Genomic DNA, 21,890 nt, shown 5'->3' with positions numbered 1-21,890 from the left:
TTTCCTGCATATCAGAAGCATTAGTGTGAGTATGAGCATAGTTTTGATCATATGAGTTATTTGTTCCTTGTGAATACTTTGGTCCACTTGAGGAATTTGATCTCGGGTTCCTGTTCTTCACTAGTGGTGTCATGAGGACATTCATGTGAACACTTTCCGAGCTGCTTTTGGGAACCCAAATTTTCCTCAAGGGTGGTCCATTCCTGCAGTTAGTTCCTATATATCTCGCAAATACTTCACGAACCTGATTTTTGAACAGCTTATAGTTTGAGTCAAATCACTCATTAGAGGAATATGACGTTTCACATGCAAAGCATGTTTACAGTACCTGGATCAATAGGAGGTCCTTTTGTAGCAAGCCATGAGGTTCCGAGATAGTGCTCAGGTTTCCAATATGACCCATCAACATTCAATTTCCTCGCAAAAGCAATACCCTCTTTCATAGGGTTTCTATTCAGAATTTGCTTTTTGAGCACATCACAAAGGGTTCGATGCCCTTTGACACTTTTGTATATGCCTATCACATACAATTCCTTCAACCCTGCATTTTCTTCAGTGACATTTCTGGTTTCCTTAAGTGAGGAATTTGTTAGCACAGATACAGTTGAAGAATTTGTAACAATAGAAGCATTTGAAGTTTTAGGTGAAGGATAAGAAGATTCACATTCGATGCGTTTCAAGAATGGTGGAATGAGTTCTTCCTAAGCGGTACTGATCTGGTGGGAAGCAAAGAATCATTTTCAATTTGAAATCATCATGCGACATTCTTAGTTTCTCAAGGTCTTGCTTTCTTTGAACATATTCATAAGAAAGCTTCTCATGATCAGCCAAGAGTGTGCCATGACATTCTTTAAGACTGTAAATCCTAGACTGGAGACTTTGAACATCATCAGTGAGGGTTTAGGTCCCATTCATTTCTACACTCAACAGGTCATCGCTTTTGTGTTGAAGTTTCTGAATCTTTTCAATAGAGGTATGTTGCTTAGTGGAAATATTAGCAAGTTTATAGTAACTATGATTTCGATAGTCATTAGGTTCATAGTCACTAGAGTCCTAAGAGGAAATGTGGCTTGGTACCTCTGAACCTTTTCCCATGATGAAATAGTTGGACTTTGACGATTTCTTCTTTCTCTTTGAATTCATCAGAAGTGTCATCCTTATACTTCTTCTTTGGTTCCTTCATCCAGCGAGGACAGACATCGATATAGTGACCAGATTTCTTGCATTTATGGAAGGTCCTTTTCTTGTAGTCCTCAGATGAAGATTCCAATTTCCACATATATCTCCTTGAAGACTTTCTGTACTGGCCTCGTCTTGAGAACTTATGGAATTACCTCAGGAGGATAGCGAGTTCCTGACTATGTTCTTCATGATCACCAAGACTACAATTTAGAGTCTTCTTCTTCACATGAGGAAACAACCTTTGCCTTCAGCGCACGAGGTCTTGTATAGCTTGGTCCATAAAGGTCTCTATTCTCAACTTGTTGGAACTCATGAGTATTGAGTCTCTCAAGTATATCAGCAGGATCAAGTAGCTTGTAGTCTCTTCGTTCTTAAATCATCAGTACCGGTGTATCGAATGAAGAATCAAGAGATCGTAGTAGTTTCTTCACCACTTCATGGTCAGTGATGTCTGTGGCTCCAAGGGCCTGAAGCTCATTAGAGATGTCAATGAGGCGATTGAAGGTTTCTTGGTAGCTTTCATTATCAACTCTCTCAAAGTGGTTGGAGAGATTGTGAAGAACATCAACACAAGAGTCACGTTGCGTAGATACTCCTTCATTGACTTTGGACAGCCTTGCCCAGATAAGCTTTGCAGAGCCCAATGCACCCACTCTGCCATACTGACCTTCCCTCAGATGGCCACAGATGATATTCTTCGCTTGAGGCTCGAGTTGCTTGAAGCTCTTCACATTAGCAGTAGCGATAATTGAAGTGACAGAGGGAAAACCATTTTCCATAACATACAAGAGATTGTTGTCAATTGCTTCCAGGTGCATGCGCATCTTGTTCTTCTAGTAGGGGAAGTCCTTTCCTTCAAAGGTAGGACAACCCGCAGTAACCTTGATGATACATGCGGTCGACATAACTAAAACTCCAGGTCGTTAAACCAAAATCACACAGAACAAGGGAGTACCTTGGTCACATACCAATTGAAAGTGTGTTATATCGACTAGAGGGTGTGAATAGGCGATTTACAAATTCATTAGTGAGGAAATTCCTAGTGAGGAAAGTCCTTGGTCACGAACTAAGTGCAGCAAAATAAGTACTCAAATAGATGTGCAAAACCAACTATAGCATAATCGTCGGACTAAAATGAAACATTCAGGTTGCACAGGTAGCGTGACCGGGATAAGCAGGTGACGAATAACTTAAGTGAAGGATTTGAGGTGAGGAATTTGAGAAATTCTTTAGTTAAATTCTTCAAACAATAATGTTCAATGAAGATAATGGTTTGATGACTCAGTTCCAACAATTGTGACAATCGTATGTATGGTTTGGAGCGGCTTGGTATTTAAACCAAAGGACAAACAATCCCAGGTCACTAAGTCTTTACTATTTTCTCCTTGAGCTATAGACACACAGTCATCGCCCAACACTCGTGGTAAGTCCTTAGGGCAGACTACCAAACCTTCACAAACTTGGTCACCGGGCGATCCATAATTCATTGCTGGATACTTTGGACCATGCCGCCTAATCATCTGGAAGATGCATAGTACTCAAAGGTAAGAAGCGTCGGTTCCACCTAGGAACAATCTCCTCAGTGATGCTCAATCACTTTGGGTTTTGGATTTCGGTTTGGGTGTTTGGGGTTTTCCTCATAGATGATTTTCTCTCATAGTCTTCGAGTATTTGGTTGCTCTTCAATGAAAAGTGTCAGTTTATCTCACGGAGCAGCCAATCTATTAGTGGTTAGGGGTGGCTATTTATAGCCGGGGAGCAATCCTGACATGAATTTACATTAATGCCCCAATGATATGACCGATAGGTGGATAAGGTTGGCACAGTAGATGCGCAAGACAGCAACGGTCGGAACCCTTATACTGTGGAAGTCCTCGTGTCACTCATGTTCCTCACGCGTAGGTGATTTGCACTAGCAAAGACCCAATTCTTTTTATAGAGCAAATTCCTCAGAGACCATAAGATCTTCATCTTTGTCACTAAAGAATTTGACTAAGTTGTTGAAGATTTCCAAAGGCTTCATCCGAAGGGTTTGTATGCGTAGGCTTTGATATGAGCGTCACTTTGAAACTTTTCCTTAGTTTTACCTCGACCTCCTTTAACAGTACAATGGTCCTATGACACAGAAAAAAAAATGAAACTATGCAAACGAATGTCTTCACACTTCAGTGTCTTCACATGAATTTCTTCATGGACACACCAATTTCCTCACTTTCAAAGTTTTCAGAGGAAATACCAAAGTCTTTAGTCGAAAACATACATTTTTAGTGGTCGATATTCTTCTAATAACTCAAACTCCTCAGCAACTTATAGAGCCTGTGTACACTCACAAACATATCAGTACCTTAACCTATAAGTCTTCAATACACCAGCAACCCCAAATCTAGGCCCGGGTGCAGGACATGATGAATATAAGTGCCATCTCCACTTGGCTCGCACGGACGAAGCCCTCCAAGCATTGACGCGCGCCGGCCCATCCTCTAGCCACCGGGCAAGTCGACTCAAGGTGTGGGGCCGCACCGCGCTCAGCCAGAGGATCTGGGCGAGGCTCAGGCCGACTCTTTGGAGCCAGTTTAGACGGGCGATGGCGTTGATGCCAATTTCCAACATGGTCTAGCTGGCGAGCACTGCTCCTCTTGGAGGGTCCCAAAGATCAACGTAAACACGAACAAGAAGAAGGAACTCAGGGGCGGGAGCTGGTCGAGCTCGTGCGCCTCCTGCAACATGCCCTACTCCTTCACGGACAAAGTGCACGTTAGCCTCTCGTACTCCTCCATCACCTATGCGCCTCCTCGAGGGTCCTCTCCAACACCTCCTCCTTGTGTGCCAGCACCTGGTGGTGGGCTTAGTCGAGGCGATCCAGCGACCCTGGTGGGCCATCTCAAGCGCCCGCCTCTCCTCTGGCCGACAGGCCACCTCCTCGCGCAACCGCCCGCACTCTACCAACATATAGTTGTGTTGCTAACCGGTTGTCGCCAGGAGGCGCCGAAGGATCTCCAAATCAAGGATCGACCATGCATAAGACCACCTTCACAATTGGCCTGCCAGAAGAAAAAAAGCAAGAAGTGCAAGCGGACACTTACCATGCACCCGCTGCAGGTCTACCTCTATGGCGGCCAGACAACCCTCGATCTTGAGATTCAAGGCCAGAAGCTTGTTGTGGGTTGTCACCCGACGGTCGTGAAGCTTGTTGTAGGTTGTCACCACTTCATGCCCGGCAGGTGACAAGCACCGCTTAAAGACTTGACCCGATTGCCTGGCAGCCGGCCCGAGTCTCGGGGGCTACACCCAATGGGTGTGCTAGCATGCTCCCATTCGAAGGGAACGAAGAAAAGGTGCCGCGTAAAGACTCGACCCGACTGCCTCGCAGCCGGCCCGAGTATCAAGGGCTACATGGAGTGGGTGTGCTAGCGCACCCCCAGTAGAAAGCAATGAAAAGAGAAGTGCAAAGAACATAATCAAGTATGAGTTCTCACCGCCAGGTACTACTGCAGGGGAGCCATCCGGCCCAGCACCCTCTATGCATCCAGCTTTGCAGGCGCCTAACAGTCGGCAAACTTAGCCCGGACCGCGCGCACCGCTGCTGCCAGATCACTGGCGGTGGTCCCGCTGGTGGCGTTTCACACCACCACTGACGACTCTTGGGGCTGTGTTCGGGAACCGGCCCCAGTTCTGTTGGGAGTCATTCACCCTGGCAACATCATGAGGGGCCCAGTGCGAGACGACGGCATGCCGCTCGGTGTCGTGGTATTTGGTCCCGGCGACATCGCCATGGAGCAGGTTGGGAGGAATCCCACCAGCTCCACCCCTCCCGGACCTTCTGTTGTTGCCCCGCCTTGCGTCGGGGTACCCTATGCAATCGCCCTCGGTCCCCAAGGGGACGTATGTTGGGGAACGTTGCATCGGAAACAAAAAATTTCCTACGCGCATACAAGATCTATCCATGGTGATGAGCATCTATGAGAAGATAGATCGGATCCACATAACGTTGTAGATCGCTAAGCGAAAGCGTTATAGAACGTGGTTGATGTAGTGGTACGTCTTCGTGATCCAATCATGATCCATGCCATGATCTCCAGATCAAGTGTCGAACGGACGACACCTCCACGTTCATTACACGTACAGCTCAATGACGTCTCCGCCTCCTCAATCCAGCGAGCAAGAGTCGAGTAGTAGATGAGTTCTTCAGCAACAGGATGATGTCGTGGCGGTTCTGGTGGTGCTATCCTGGTAGGGCTATGCCTAGAGCTACCGAAACTTCAGACGTAGGAGAAAATGATCTTGGGAGAGAGAGGGGCGCCAAGGGCTTGGTGTGTGCTCTTAGGGCACCCCTCCTCTCTACATATAGGTGGAGGGGCATGGGGAACAGCCGCTCCAAGCCCTAGGGATCAGCCAAGGGGGAGGTGGTGGAATCCTAGTCCCCTTCATTCCCTTCCATACAAAGGTGAACTTTCGACCTTTCCCAACTGCATGGGCCTTGAGGGACTTGTGCGCTTGGCCCAATAAGGCCACGATGTCTCCCCTCAACCAATGCAAACCCTGGGAACGTGGTGGACCCCTTGGTGGACTTATATACTACTCCGGAAGTTTCCAGAACCTTCTAGAAGCTTCCCGGTACAATACCGGAAAGACCCGAAACTTTTCCAATAGCCCATATATAAATCTTTACCTCAGGACCATTCTGAAGCTCCTTGTGACGTCCAGGATCTCATCCAGGACTCCGGACAACTTTAGGTTACTACCACATATATCTCATTAATACCAAATCGTCACCAAACCTTAAGTGTTCAGACCCTTCCGGTTCGAGAACTATGCAAACATGACCGAGACACTCTCCGGCTAATAAGCAATAGTGGGACCTGGATGTCCGTATTGGTTCCTACATATTCTACGAAGATATCTATCGGTCGAACCACGATGTCAAGCATTCATTCAATCCAGTATACTATTCCCTTTGTCTATCGGTATGTTACTTGCCCGAGATTCGATCATCGGTATCTCTATACCTACTTCAATCTCGTTACTGGCAAGTCTCTTTGGTCATTCCGTAATACAAGATCTCGTGAGTAAATCCTTAGACACAATGCTTACAATCTTCTTGTGATGTTTTGTTACCGAGTGAGCTCTAGAGATACCTCTCCGTCATACGGAGTGACAAATCCCAGTCTCCATTCAAGCCAACCCAACAAGCACCCTCGGAGATACCTATAGAGCACCTTTGTAGTCACCCAGTTACGTTGTGACGTTTAATACACACAAGGCATTCCTCTGGTGTCCGGGAGTACCATGATCTCATGGTCATAGGAACAGATACTTGACATGTAGAAAACAATAGCAATAAATTGAGACGATCACATGCTACGTTCATAGTTTGGGTCTTGTCCATCACATCATTCTTCTAATTATGTGATCCCGTTATCAAATGACAACTCTTGTCTATGGTCAGGAAACCTTGACCATGTTTGATCAATGAGCTATTCCATTAGAGGCTGACTAGAGACAGTGTGTTGTCTATGTATTCACACATGTGTTTGAGTTTCAAATTAGTAGAATTCTAGCATGGATAATAAACTATTATCATGAACAAGGAAATATAATAATAACCAATTTCTTATTGCCTCTAGGGCATATTTCCAACAGTATCCCACTTGCACTAGAGTCAATAATCTAGTTCACATCACTATGTGATTGTAATGTATCTAACAACCATACAGTTCTAGGGTTTGAGCATGTCTTTCTTGTGAGAGAGGTTTATAGTAAACGGGTCTGAAACATTCACATCCGTGTGTACTATTACGAATCTCTAAGTCATAGTGTAGATGCTTCTACCACGCTTCACTTGGAACAATTCCAAATGACTTCTGCACTATATGAAGCTGGTTTACCACTCAGAGTTATCCGGACTAGTGTCAAAGCTTTCATCGACGCAAGCCTTTACGACGAACTCTTTTATCACCTCCATAATCGAGAAAAATTCCTTATCTATTGGTTACTAAGGATAACTTTGACCGTTTTCTAGTGATCCATTCCTGGATTACTCTTTGTACCCCTTGAAAGACTCATGGCAAGGCACACATGAGGTGCAGTACGCAGCATGACATATTATAGCGCCTATGGCTTAGACATAGGGGACGACCTTCATCCTTTCTCTTTCTTCTGTCATGGTCGAGCTTTGAGTCTTACTCAAATTTCACACCTTCACAACACAGCCAAGAACTACTTCTTTGACTGATCTACTTTGAATTCCTTCAAAAAACTTGTCGAAGTATGCATTCATCGCAAGTTTTATCAAGCGTCTTGATCTATCTGCATAGATCTTAATGCTCAATGGTCAAGTATGCTTAATTCAGGTTTTCCTTTGAAAAACACTTTTCAAACAACCATATATGCTTTCCAAAAATTCTACATCATTTCCGATCAACAATATGTCAACCACATATACTCATCAGAAATTGTATAGTGCTCCCACTCACTTACTTGGAAATACAAGTTTCTCATAACCCTTGTACAAACCCAAAAACATTGATAATCTTATCAAAGCGTATATTCAAACTCCGAGATGCTTGCTCCCGTCCATTGAAGGATCACTGGAGCTTGCTTACTTGTTAGCATCCTTAGGACCGACAAAACCTTCTGGTTGTATCACGTACAACCTTTACTAAAGGAACCGTCGAGGAAACAATGTTTTGACGTCCATCTGCATGATTTCATAATTGAAAAATGCAGCAACTCCTAACATAATTCTAGCAGACTTTTTAGCATCGCTACGAGTGAGAAAGTCTCATCATAGTCAACTCTTTGAACTTGTCGGAAACATCTTTGCGATAAGTCGAGCTTACTTAATGGTGACATTTACGATCATCGTCCATCTTCCTTTTAAAGATCCACTTCTACTTAATAGCCTTACGACCATAAATTAGTTCTTACAAAGTCTACACTTTGTTTTCATACATGGATCCTATCTCAGATTTCATGGCGTCTAGCCATTTGTCGTATTCCAGGCCCACAATCGCTTCTCCATAGCTCGTAGGTTCATTGCTGGCCAGCAACATAACCTCCAAGACAATATTATCGTACTATCCTCGAGTAGTGCGTTTCCTTGTCGACCTACGAGATTTGGTAGTAACTTGATCTGAAGCTTCATGATCACCATCATCAGCTTTCCACTTCAACTAGTGTAGGCCACACGAACAACTTCCTGCGCCCTTGTACTCTCTGGTTCAATAACGTCATCAAGTTCCACCATCCTCCCACTCAATTCTTTCGAGAGAAACTCGTCCTCGAGAAAGGACCCTTTTCCAGAAACAAACACTTTTCTTTCAGATCTGAGATAGGAGGTATTCCCAACTATTTTGGGTGTCCTATGAAGATGCATTTATCCGCTTTGGGTTCGACCTTATCAGGTTGAAACTTTTTCACATAAGCGTCGTAGCCCCAAACTTTTAAGAAACGATAGCTTAGGTTTCTCTAAACCATAGTACATATGGTGTCATCTCAACAGAATTATGTGGTGTCCTATTTAGAGTGAATGTGGTTGTTTCTAATGAGTAACCCAAAAAAATAGTGGTAATTCGATAAGATCGTCATAGTATGCACCATATCAAATAGGGCGTGGCTACGACGTTCGGACACACCCCCACTATGGTGTTCTAGGTGGCATGAGTTGTGAAACAATTTTCACATTGTCTTAAATGTTTACCAAACTAACAACTCAGATATATAATTATCTCCGCGATCACATCGTAGATATATTATCCTCTTGTCATGACGATCTTCAACTTGACTCTGAAATTGCTTGAACTTTTCCATATTTCAGACTTTGTAATTCATCAAGAAAATACACATGTATCTACTCAAATCATCAGTGAAGTAAGAACATAACAATATCCACTGCATGCCTCAACACTCATTGGACTACATATATCCAAATATATTATTTCCAACAAGTCACTTGCTTGTTCCATCTCACAGAAAACGAGGCCTTCAGTCATATTACCCATTTCGGGACCCCGATCCTAAGCCATAGGAATCCAGCCTGTAACACATCGCATCCCTTTGTGGTCTCACGCACGGTTAACTCCACGGCCGCAGCCTTACCTTAGCCGGGACCATTTGCATCTTTTGATTCACGTATGCGAAGGTGTCGCTAGCAATCCAATGTCAAAGAACCCGGATCGACATGTCTAGTCATAAACCAAAGTGGCAGTACCGCACAAGGACAGGCATACATGACCCAACAAAGCAGGTGTCGGTCATCAGCGAATGTAGACGAGTCGTAGCAAGCTACAAGGACTCCATTACATCGCGTGACATTTCCCCAAAGGGGACAGACACAACAGCTAAGAAGGACACATGCGGGTCAACCATTGTGTCCGGAGCAGTAGCGAACTACCAAGGCTCGTTGGATCACAAAGGGGCATTTCCTTGTAAGGAGTGCTACTAAAGTTCACGGCTAAGTAATCGAACCCCATACATATCAAGTACGACACACGTACGCATGGCATACCGATATGTATAGATACATCGATGGCATCACAACATAACCATAAACATACAACCTTTATTTAAGAGGCTCGGAAGAGCCACACACATAATATTACACATTAAGGGTCTCACGACCCATAATAGCAGTCATACAATTACAAGCCAGCGGAAGAGTTATAAACTGTCTAGGTACAGACAGGGCAACTTGAAGGCACATGGCCTGACTATACTACAGAGCCGACGTAGGGCCAGATCGTAGCCGGGACACCAGCTACTCGTCGTCGTCGATGTCTACGAAGAACCCTCCATTAGGGTCATTAGCAACCTCTGCAACATTTATTAGGCAAACATGAGTACGAAGGTACTCAGCAAGACTTTAGGATGACTAACTACTCATGCAAGGTATCAAAAGGTATTGTGGGATTTCATGCGGAAAGCCAGCATTTGACTCGTGGCTAGACAACTTGCATTTTTAAATAATTTTGACAACTTGATTTCTCGCACACGAGTCCACTAACACCACAATAATACACTATCGCGGAATCATTCCGTCTCCGTATGGAAATGCCGTCCACGACACTCATGCTTATCTTGGCAATTTTATGAGTAGCCATTGAAGTTATCTATGAACAAAATATGTCTCCAAGTAGTCCATATCCGCGGACGCGGCTATTCGAATAGATCATAACCCTGCAGGGGTGTACTTCGTCACACACGCTCTCGCCACTTATCACCATGTGCACGTCATGCACCTCGGCAACCTTCAAGCGGAATCCCAGCGAGGGAGTCGGCCACGACCGTTAACCACACTAGTACCTAGTCCAGGTTTATCGTCTATCTGAGAGTAACCCGTACGGAAGTCCGGCCGAGGTTTCCGCCACGGCCTCAAACGATGTGCGCAGGGTTCCCAAGCCCACCATCCGGGTGCCACTTGGTACACCGTGCCACTGCCTACCGCATCACGGCCCACCTCTTAGGTCAGCACCATGCACGGCCTCCAGCATTACTATAAACACCAGAAACTACTTGCAACTCCTGGACCGAGTACTACGCGATTAATAGGCCGAGCGGGGTCATATTTCAGGGCCCAGCATGTGGTAGTATCTAGTCTTGGATTACATACACGGAACTCAGTTCCTAAGGACGCTTCCAATGAAACAACCCGCCATGTACTCCTACACAGCCTTTCACCGGTACCTTTACCAAATTAGGTTCAACACACAACCTTTACTTACCGAACACATTCTCACAATTCTGTTCATCTCCCAGATGACAGACCATACACAACTCTAAGCATAGCATGCATAGCAGGATAAGGCACAACATAGCTCAGGCAACTACCAGGTATGCTAGGTTGCAAGGTTCGGCTATTTACTGTGACAAGGTTAGGTCATACAAAGGAAGTGGGTTCAACTATCGTGGCAAAAGCAGTTGAAGCATTTGATCCTAATGCAATAGATAAGTGCAGGAGCAAGTGTTGGAATTATGCCCTAGAGGCAATAATAAATGTATAGTTATTATTATAATTCCTGTATCAAGATAATAGTTTATTATCCATGCTATAATTGTATTGAATTAAGACTCATTTACATGTGTGGATACATAGACAAAACACCGTCCCTAGCATGCCTCTAGTTGGCTAGCCAGTTGATCAATGATAGTCAGTGTCTTCTGATTATGAACAAGGTGTTGTTGCTTGATAACTGGATCACGTCATTGGGAGAATCACGTGATGGACTAGACCCAAACTAATAGATGTAGCATGTTGATCGTGTCATTTTGTTGCTACTGTTTTCTGCGTGTCAAGTATTTATTCCTATGACCATGAGATCATATAACTCACTGACACCGGAGGAATGCTTTGTGTGTATCAAACGTCGCAACGTAACTGGGTGACTATAAAGATGCACTACAGGTTTCTCTGAAGGTGTTAGTTGAGTTAGTATGGATCAAGACTGGGATTTGTTACTCCGTGTGACGGAGAGGTATCTCGGGGCCCACTCGGTAATACAACATCACACACAAGCCTTGCAAGCAATGTAACTTAGTGTAAGTTGCGGGATCTTGTATTACGGAACGAGTAAAGAGACTTGCCGGTAAACGAGATTGAAATAGGTATGCGGATACTGACGATCGAATCTCGGGCAAGTAACATACCGAAGGACAAAGGGAATGACATACGGGATTATACGAATCCTTGGCACTGAGGTTCAAACGATAAGATCTTTGTAGAATATGTAGGATCCAATATGGTCATCCAGGTCCCGCTATTGGATATTGACCGAGGAGTCTCTCAGGTCATGTCTACATAGTTCTCGAACCCGCAGGGTCTGCACACTTAAGGTTCGACGTTGTTTTATGTGTATTTGAGTTATATGGTTGGTTACCGAATGTTGTTCGGAGTCCCGGATGAGATCACGGACGTCACGAGGGTTTCCGGAATGGTCCAGAAACGAAGATTGATATATAGGATGACCTCATTTGATTACCGGAAGGTTTTCGGAGTTACCGGGAATGTACCGGGAATGACGAATGGGTTCCGGGAGTTCACCGGGGGGGGCAACCCACCCCGGGGAAGCCCATAGGCATTAGGGGAGCCACACCAGCCCTTAGTGGGCTGGTGGGACAGCCCACAAGTGCCCAATGCGCCAAGATAAGAAAAATCAAGAGGAAAGAAAAAAAAAGGAAGGAGGTGGGAAGGGAGGGGGACTCCTCCCACCAAACCAAGTCCAACTCGGTTTGGGGGGGGAGTCCTCCCCCCCTTGGCTCTGCCGACTCCTTGGGGCTCCTTGGACCCCAAGGCAAGGCCCCCCTCCCTCCTCCTATATATATGGAGCAATTAGGGCTGATTTGAGACGACTTTCTCATGGCTGCCCGACCACATACCTCCACGGTTTTTCCTCTAGATCGCATTTCTGCGGAGCTCGGGCGGAGCCCTGCTGAGACAAGGTCATCACCAACCTCCGGAGCGCCGTCACGCTGCCGGAGAACTCTTCTACCTCTCCGTCTCTCTTGCTGGATCAAGAAGGCCGAGATCATCGTCGAGCTGTACGTGTGCTGAACGCGGAGGTGCCGTCCGTTCGGTACTAGATCGTGGGACTGATCGCGGGATTGTTCGCGGGGCGGATCGAGGGACGTGAGGACATTCCACTACATCAACCGCGTTCTCTAACGCTTCTGCTGTACGATCTACAAGGGTACGTAGATCACTCATCCCCTCTCGTAGATGGACATCACCATGATAGGTCTTCGTGCGCGTAGGAAAATTTTTGTTTCCCAAGCGACGTTCCCCAACAGTGGCATCATGAGCTAGGTTCATGTGTAGATGTCTTCTCGAGTAGAACACAAAAGTTTTTGTGGGCGGTGATGTGCGTTTTGCTGCCCTCCTTAGTCTTTTCTTGATTCCGCGGTATTGTTGGATTGAAGCGGCTTGGACCGACATTACTCGTACGCTTACGAGAGACTGGTTTCATCGTTACGAGTAACCCCCTTTGCTCAAAGATGACTGGCAAGTGACGGTTTCTCCAACTTTAGTTGAATCGGATTTGACCGAGGAGGTCCTTGGATGAGGTTAAATAGCAACTCATATATCTCCGTTGTGGTGTTTGCGTAAGTAAGATGCGATCCTACTAGATACCCTTGGTCACCACGTAAAACATGCGACAACAAAATTAGAGGACGTCTAACTTGTTTTTGCAGGGTATGATTTTGATGTGATATGGCCAATGATGTGATGTGATATATTGGATGTATGAGATGATCATGTTGTAATAGAAATGTCGACTTGCACGTCGATGGTACGGCAACTGGCAGGAGCCATAGGGTTGTCTTTATACTAACGTTTGTGCTTGCAGATGCGTTTACTATTTTGCTAGCATGTAGCTTTAGTAGTAATAGCATAAGTAGCACGACAACCCCGATGGCAACACGTTGATGGATGATCATGGTGTGGCGCCGGTGACAAGAAGATCGTGCCGGTGCTTTGGTGATGGAGATCAAGAAGCACGTGATGATGGCCATATCATGTCACTTATGAATTGCATGTGATGTTAATCCTTTTATGCAGCTTATTTTGCTTAGAACGATGGTAGCATTATGAGGTGATCTCTCACTAAAATTTCAAGACGAAATTGTGTTCTCCCCGACTGTGCACCGTTGCTACAGTTCGTCGTTTCCAGACACCACGTGATGATCGGGTGTGATAGACTCAACGTTCACATACAACGGGTGCAAAACAGTTGCGCACGCGGAACACTCGGGTTAAGCTTGACGAGCCTAGCATGTGCAGACATGGCCTCAGAACACATGAGACCGAAAGGTCGATCATGAATCATAGAGTTGATATGATTAGCATAGGGATGCTTACCACTGAAACTATACTCAACTCACGTGATGATCGGACTTGGGATAGTGTAAGTGGATCATGAACCACTCAAATGACTAGAGAGATGTATTTTTTGAGTGGGAGTTGAGCATATAATTTGATTAAGTTGAACTCTAATTATCTTGAACATAGTCTAAGTCCACTTTGAATATATTTGTGTTGTAGATCATGGCTCACGCGAGTGTCATCCTGAATTTTAATACGTTCCTAGAGAAAGCTAAGTTGAAAGATGATGGAAGCAACTTTGTAGACTGGGCTCGTAATCTTAAGCTAATCTTACAAGCTGGGAAGAAGGATTATGTCCTTAATGCTGCGCTAGGAGATGAACCACCCGCTACGGCTGATCAGGATGTTAAGAACGTCTGGTTAGCGCGTAAGGAGGACTACTCAATAGTTCAATGTGCAGTCTTGTATGGCTTAGAACCAGGACTTCAACGTTGCTTTGAGCGTCATGGAGCATTTGAGATGTTCCAGGAGTTGAAGTTTATCTTTCAGAAGAACGCCCGGATCGAGAGGTATGAGAACTCCGATAAATTCTATGCTTGCAAGATGGAGGAAAACTCATCTCTCAGTGAACATGTGCTCAAAATGTCTGGGTACTCAAACCGTCTAGCTGAACTGGGGATTGAACTCCCGCAATAAGCTATCACTGACAGAATCCTTCAATCACTGCCGCCAAGCTATAAAGGCTTTGTGTTGAACTACAACATGCAAGGGATGAACAAGTCTCCCGGCGAGTTGTTTGCGATGCTGAAAGTCGCAAAGTCTGAACTCCGTAAAGAGCATCAAGTGTTGATGGTGAGCAAGACCACTAGTTTCAAGAGAAACGGCAAAGGCAAGAAGGGCAATTCGAAGAAGAGCGACAAGCGTGTTGCCAATCCGCCGAAGAAACCCAAGGCTGGACCTAAGCCTGAAACAGAGTGCTTCTATTGCAAGGGTATGGGTCACTAGAAGCGCAATTGCCCCAAGTATCTGGCAGATAAGAAGGCGGGCAAAGAAAAATCAGGTATATTTGATATACATGTTATTGATGTGTACTTAACCGGCTCTCGTAGTAGTGCCTGGGTATTTGATACCGGTTCTGTTGCTCACATTTGCAACTCGAAGCAGGCACTGCGGAATAGACGAAGGCTGGCGAAAGACGAAGTGACGATGCGCGTAGGAAATGGTTCCAAGGTTGATGCAATCGCCGTCGGCACAATGTCACTTCAGCTACCATCGGGATTAGTGATGAACTTAAATCATTGTTATTTAGTGCCTGCGTTGAGCATGAACATTATATCTGGATCTTGTTTATTGCGAGATAGTTACTCTTTTAAGTCTGAGAATAATGGTTGTTCTATTTCTATGAGTAACATCTTTTATGGCCATGCACCGAATGTGAGAGGATTGTTCATATTGAATCTTGATAGCGATACGCATATACATAACATTGAGACCAAGAGAGTTAGAGTAAACAATGATAGCGCCATATTTTTGTGGCACTGCCGCTTGGGTCATATTGGTGTAAAGCGCATGAAGAAACTCCATGCTGATGGACTTTTGGAGTCACTTGACTTTGATTCACTTGACACGTGCGAACCATGCCTCATGGGCAAGATGACTAAGACTCCGTTCTCCGGAACAATGGAGCGTGCAAGTGACTTGTTGGAAATCATACATACCGATGTGTGTGGTCCAATGAGCGTAGAGGCACGCGGCGGATATCGTTATTTTCTCACCTTCACTGACGATTTAAGTAGATATGGTTATGTCTACTTGATGAAGCACAAGTCTGAAACATTCGAAAAGTTCAAGCAATTTCAGAGTGAAGTGGAAAATCATCGTAACAAGAAGATCAAGTTCCTACGGTCTGATCGTGGGGGTGAATATCTGAGTTTCGAGTTTGGTGCTCACTTAAGACAATGTGGAATTGTTTCGCAGTTAACACCGCCTGGAACACCACAGCGTAATGGTGTGTCCGAACGTCATAATCGTACTTTGTTAGAGATGGTGCGATCTATGATGTCTCTTACTGATTTGCCGTTATCATTTTGGGGTTATGCATTAGAAACAGCTGCATTCACATTAAATAGGGCACCATCAAAATCCGTTGAGACGACACCATACGAACTGTGGTATGGCAGAAGGCCAAAGATGTCGTTTCTTAAAGTTTGGGGATGTGATGCTTATGTCAAAAAGCTTCAGCCTGAAAAGCTGGAACCCAAAGAGGAAAAGTGCGTCTTCATAGGTTACCCAAAGGAGACAGTTGGGTACACCTTCTATCTCAAATCCGAGGGCAAAGTATTTGTTGCTAAAAACGGAGCTTTTCTCGAGAAGGAGTTTCTCTCGAGAGAATTGAGTGGGAGGAAGATAGAACTTGACGAGGTTGTCGAACCTCTCGTCCCTCTGGATGGTGGCGCAGGGCAAGGGGAAACCTCTGTCGTTGCGACGCCGGTTGAGGAGGAAGTTAATGATGATGATCATGAAACTCCAGTTCAAGTTTCTGTTGAACCACGCAGGTCGACGAGATCACGCGCCGCTCCAGAGTGGTACGGTAATCCCGTCTTGTCAATCATGTTGTTAGACAACAATGAACCTGCAAATTATGAAGAAGCAATGGTGGGCCCAGATTCGAACAAATGGCTAGAAGCCATGAAATCCGAGATAGGATCCATGTATGAGAACAAAGTGTGGACTTTGGAGATACTACCTGAGGGCCGCAAGGCTATTCAGAACAAATGGATCTTTAAGAAGAAGACGGACGCTGACGGTAATGTGACCGTTTATAAAGCTCGACTTGTGGCAAAGGGTTTTTCACAAGTTCCAGGAGTTGACTACGATGAGACTTTCTCACCCGTAGCGATGCTTAAGTCCGTCAGAATCATGTTAGCAATAGCTGCATTTTTCGATTATGAAATCTGGCAGATGGATGTCAAAACGGCGTTCCTTAACGGTTTCCTTAAGGAAGAGTTGTATATGATGCAACCCGAAGGTTTTGTCGATCCTAAAAATGCTGACAAGGTGTGCAAGCTCCAGCGATCCATTTATTGACTGGTGCAAGCATCTCGGAGTTGGAACAAACGCTTTGATGAGGTGATCAAAGCATTTGGGTTTATACAAGTGGTTGGAGAATCTTGTATTTACAAGAAAGTGAGTGGGAGCTCTGTGGCGTTTCTAATATTATATGTGGATGACATATTACTGATTGGAAACAACGTAGAGCTTTTGGAGAGCATAAAAGGTTACTTGAATAAAAGTTTCTCTATGAAGGACCTAGGAGAAGCTGCTTACATTCTAGGCATTAAGATCTATAGGGATAGATCAAAACACCTGATAGGACTTTCACAAAGCACATACCTTGATAATGTTTTGAAGAGGTTCAAAATGGAACAGTCCAAGAAAGGGTTCTTGCCTGTTTTACAAGGTACGAGATTGAGTAAGACTCAGTGCCCAGCAACTGATGAAGATAGAGAGCATATGCGCTCCGTCCCCTATGCTTCAGCCATAGGTTCTATCATGTATGCGATGCTGTGCACTAGACCGGATGTTAGCCTGGCCATAAGTATGGCAGATACATTCCAGAGTAATCCAGGAGTGGATCACTGGACAACGGTCAAGAATATCCTGAAGTACCTGAAAAGGACTAAGGAGATGTTTCTCGTGTATGGAGGTGACGAAGAGCTCGCCGTAAAAGGTTACGTCGATGCAAGCTTTGACACAGATCCGGACGACTCTAAGTCGCAAACCGGATACGTATTTATTCTTAATGGGGGTGCAGTAAGCTGCTGCAGTTCCAAGCAAAGCGTCGTAGCAGATTCTACATGTGAAGCGGAGTACATGGCTGCCTCGGAGGCGGCTAAGGAGGGTGTCTGGATGAAGCAGTTCATGACAGATCTTGGAGTGGTGCCAAGTGCACTGGATCCAATAACCTTGTTATGTGACAACACTGGTGCCATTGCCTTAGCAAAGGAACCAAGGTTTCACAAGAAGACCAGACACATCAAACGACGCTTCAACCTCATCCGCGACTACGTCGAGGAGGAGGACGTAAATATATGCAAAGTGCACACGGATCTGAATGTAGCAGACCCGCTGACTAAACCTCTTCCACGGCCAAAACATGATCGACACCAGAACTGTATGGGTGTTAGATTTATTACAATGTAATTCACATGGTGATGTGAGGGCTAGATTATTGACTCTAGTGCAAGTGCGAGACTGTTGGAATTATGCCCTAGAGGCAATAATAAATGTATAGTTATTATTATAATTCCTGTATCAAGATAATACTTTATTATCCATGCTATAATTGTATTGAATGAAGACTCATTTACATGTGTGGATACATAGACAAAACACCGTCCCTAGCATGCCTCTAGTTGGCTAGCCAGTTGATCAATGATAGTCAGTGTCTTCTGATTATGAACAAGGTGTTGTTGCTTGATAACTGGATCACGTCATTGGGAGAATCACGTGATGGACTAGACCCAAACTAATAGACGTAGCATATTGATCGTGTCATTTTGTTGCTACTGTTTTCTGCGTGTCAAGTATTTATTCCTATGACCATGAGATCATATAACTCACTGACACCGGAGGAATGCTTTGTGTGTATCAGACGTCGCAACGTAACTGGGTGACTATAAAGATGCACTACAGGTATCTCCGAAGGTGTTAGTTGAGTTAGTATGGATCAAGACTGGGATTTTTTACTCCGTGTGACGGAGAGGTATCTCGGGGCCCACTCGGTAATACAACATCACACACAAGCCTTGCAAGCAATGTAACTTAGTGTAAGTTGCGGGATCTTGTATTACGGAACGAGTAAAGAGACTTGCCGGTAAACGAGATTGAAATAGGTATGCGGATAATGACGATCGAATCTCGGGCAAGTAACATACCGAAGGACAAAGGGAATGACATACGGGATTATACGAATCCTTGGCACTTAGGTTCAAACGATAAGATCTTCGTAGAATATGTAGGATCCAATATGGGCATCCAGGTCCCTCTATTGGATATTGACCGAGGAGTCTCTCAGGTCATGTCTACATAGTTCTCGAACCAGCAGGGTCTGCACACTTAAGGTTCGACGTTGTTTTATGTGTATTTGAGTTATATGGTTGGTTACTGAATGTTGTTCGGAGTCCCGGATGAGATCACGGACGTCACGAGGGTTTCCGGAATGGTCCGGAAACGAAGATTGATATATAGGATGACCTCATTTGATTACCGGAAGGTTTTCGGAGTTACCGGGAATGTACCGGGAATTACGAATGGGTTCCGGGAGTTCACCGGGGGGGGGGGGCAACCCACCCCGGGGAAGCCCATAGGCATTAGGGGAGCCACACCAGCCCTTAGTGGGCTGGTGGGACAGCCCACAAGTGCCCAATGCGCCAAGATAAGAAAAATCAAGAGGAAAGAAAAAAAAAGGAAGGAGGTGGGAAGGAAGGGGGACTCCTCCCACCAAACCAAGTCCAACTCGGTTTGGGGGGGGGGGAGTCCTCCCCCCCTTGGCTCGGCCGACTCCTTGGGGGTCCTTGGACCCCAAGGCTAGGCCCCCCTCCCTCCTCCTATATATATGGAGCAATTAGGGTTGATTTGAGACGACTTTCTCACGGCTGCCCGACCACATACCTCCACGGTTTTTCCTCTAGATCGCGTTTCTGCGGAGCTCGGGCGGAGCGCTGCTGAGACAAGGTCATCACCAACCTCCGAAGCACCGTCACGCTGCCGGAGAACTCTTCTACCTCTCCGTCTCTCTTGCTGGATCAAGAAGGCGGAGATCATCGTCGAGCTGTACGTGTGCTGAACGCGGAGGTGCCGTCCGTTCGGTACTAGATCGTGGGACTGATCGCGGGATTGTTTGCGGGGCGGATCGAGGGACGTGAGGACGTTCCACTACATCAACCGCATTCTCTAACGCTTCTGATGTACGATCTACATGGGTACGTAGATCACTCATCCCCTTTCGTAGATGGACATCACCATGATAGGTCTTCGTGCGCGTAGGAAATTTTTTGTTTCCCAAGCGACGTTCCCCAATAGCAAGAACATGGGAATTATCGGGATGATCAAAAGGGTTGCTTGCCTTGTTGCTCAGAGGAGGAACGATATCCGTCAGACGGATATTCGGTGGAATCCGGGGTTGCGGAGCCTACCGAAATAAATGGCAACATTCAATAACAATCATATGCAATCAAAATGATGCATGAGCATGGCATGAGAATGCAAGGTGATAAGTTATTATAATCAACATGTATTAGGTTTAGAGTTGATTAGAATCATATTCGGTATCACTTCAAACGGGGTATTCACGGTTACCGATTTAATTGATTCGACCTGATACTCAGATCAACTTGATGTTAGCTTGCACGAGATGTCATGTTATGGTACTGATTTGTAACTAGGACAGTGTGTGATCATTGCATTCATAATGAAATTTGAATATTTTTCCAATTCCATTTAAAAGTAATTATAAGAATTGAAATATTCCTTATTCCACATTTTAGGGTTCTGTAAATTTTTGAAACATGGTTGAAAACAGCATAATCAGAATCCTTGAATTTTTCTGATACTTTTTGATATATAAATTATTTTCATTGGAGTTACAGATTAATTTCTATGATTTTTACAAGTTTTAGCAATTTACTGGAATTATTTCTATACTGGAAATTTTATTTATTGCATCAGGCTGACGTCAGCAGGTCAGCCGACCTATTCAGGTCAAACCAGACAGGGGGGCCCCACTGGTCAGCCTCTCTGGGACTAATCCCGCGCTGACCAGCCCCTAATTGGGGTTTGACCAGGCGTGGGGCCCTCTGGCAGTGACTGAGGGGAGGGCAATTACGCTCTAATGGTCGGCCATGTCGACGCCCACCGGAGGGTGGTCGCCGGCGACCAAGCCCGCGGCGGAGGGCTCGCCGGAGACGACCTAATCGGCGCTGCAGAGCACCAATTTGAACGCGGTTTGCAGCTACGGAACGCTGGTGAAGTGGCCGATCTGGCAGGGGCATCAGGGGAGGCTAGGGTCGCCGGGAGAGGCCCCGGCGACGAGCCGGAGCGGCGGCCGAAGCTCGGCCTTCTACGAGCGATGGCTCTAGGGCACGGGGAGGGCAGCTGGAGGGCTCATCGCACTCCTGGAGGCTCCAGGAGCTCGAATCCTAGCTCGAGCGCGTGGATCAGACACCACAGCGACGGCGACGACATGACCGGCAGCGAGAAGGTCTCGGCCTTGGTGGAGAACGAGGCTACGATGCACGGGAGAGCGTGGGGCGAGAGGGGAAATGACGATGAGCTCACGGCGGTTCCGATGGTGCTGCTGAGGGCTCGGGGATGCGCCGGAGGGAGCGAATCGACGGGAGAGGTCCGGCGGCCGGAGGTGGAAGACGATGGCGTTGGGGGCGATGCAGAGCTCGGGGAAGCTTCGGCTTCTGCAGAGATGACCAGGGCGACGAGGCGGAGCTAACAGACTACTCGGAGGAGGGTTCCCATGCCTAGAGGTGCTGCGGCTCGAGCTCGAGCTCGGCTCCAATGGCGGCAGCAGGAAGGAGGGCAAGATCTGAGAGGAGGGAGAGAGTTAGCGCTAGGAATGGATAGAGGAGGCCTCGGGGATCTTATCCCCGGCCTTGCCAGCGTGAGGCGGCGGCCAGGCAGGTGCACAGGTAAGAGTTCCCCATTTTTTTTTCTGTTTTTGTTTTTCTGTTTTGCTAACTATTGTTTTGCTATTTATTTCAGCTCCAAAACAAAAAGTAAAACCTATTTTAGACCTCCTGAAATATTGTTATAATATTCCCAACCATTTCCCAAGTTTTCAACATTTTTGAAAATTTATAGTTTCTGATTTCAAATTTAAAAT

The sequence above is a fragment of the Hordeum vulgare genome, chromosome 7H, assembly GCF_904849725.1.
Source record: "Hordeum vulgare subsp. vulgare chromosome 7H, MorexV3_pseudomolecules_assembly, whole genome shotgun sequence".
NCBI classification, from domain to species: Eukaryota; Viridiplantae; Streptophyta; class Magnoliopsida; order Poales; family Poaceae; genus Hordeum; species Hordeum vulgare.
The sequence above is the reverse complement of the archived record's forward strand: the minus strand, read 5'-3'. Positions refer to the sequence as shown.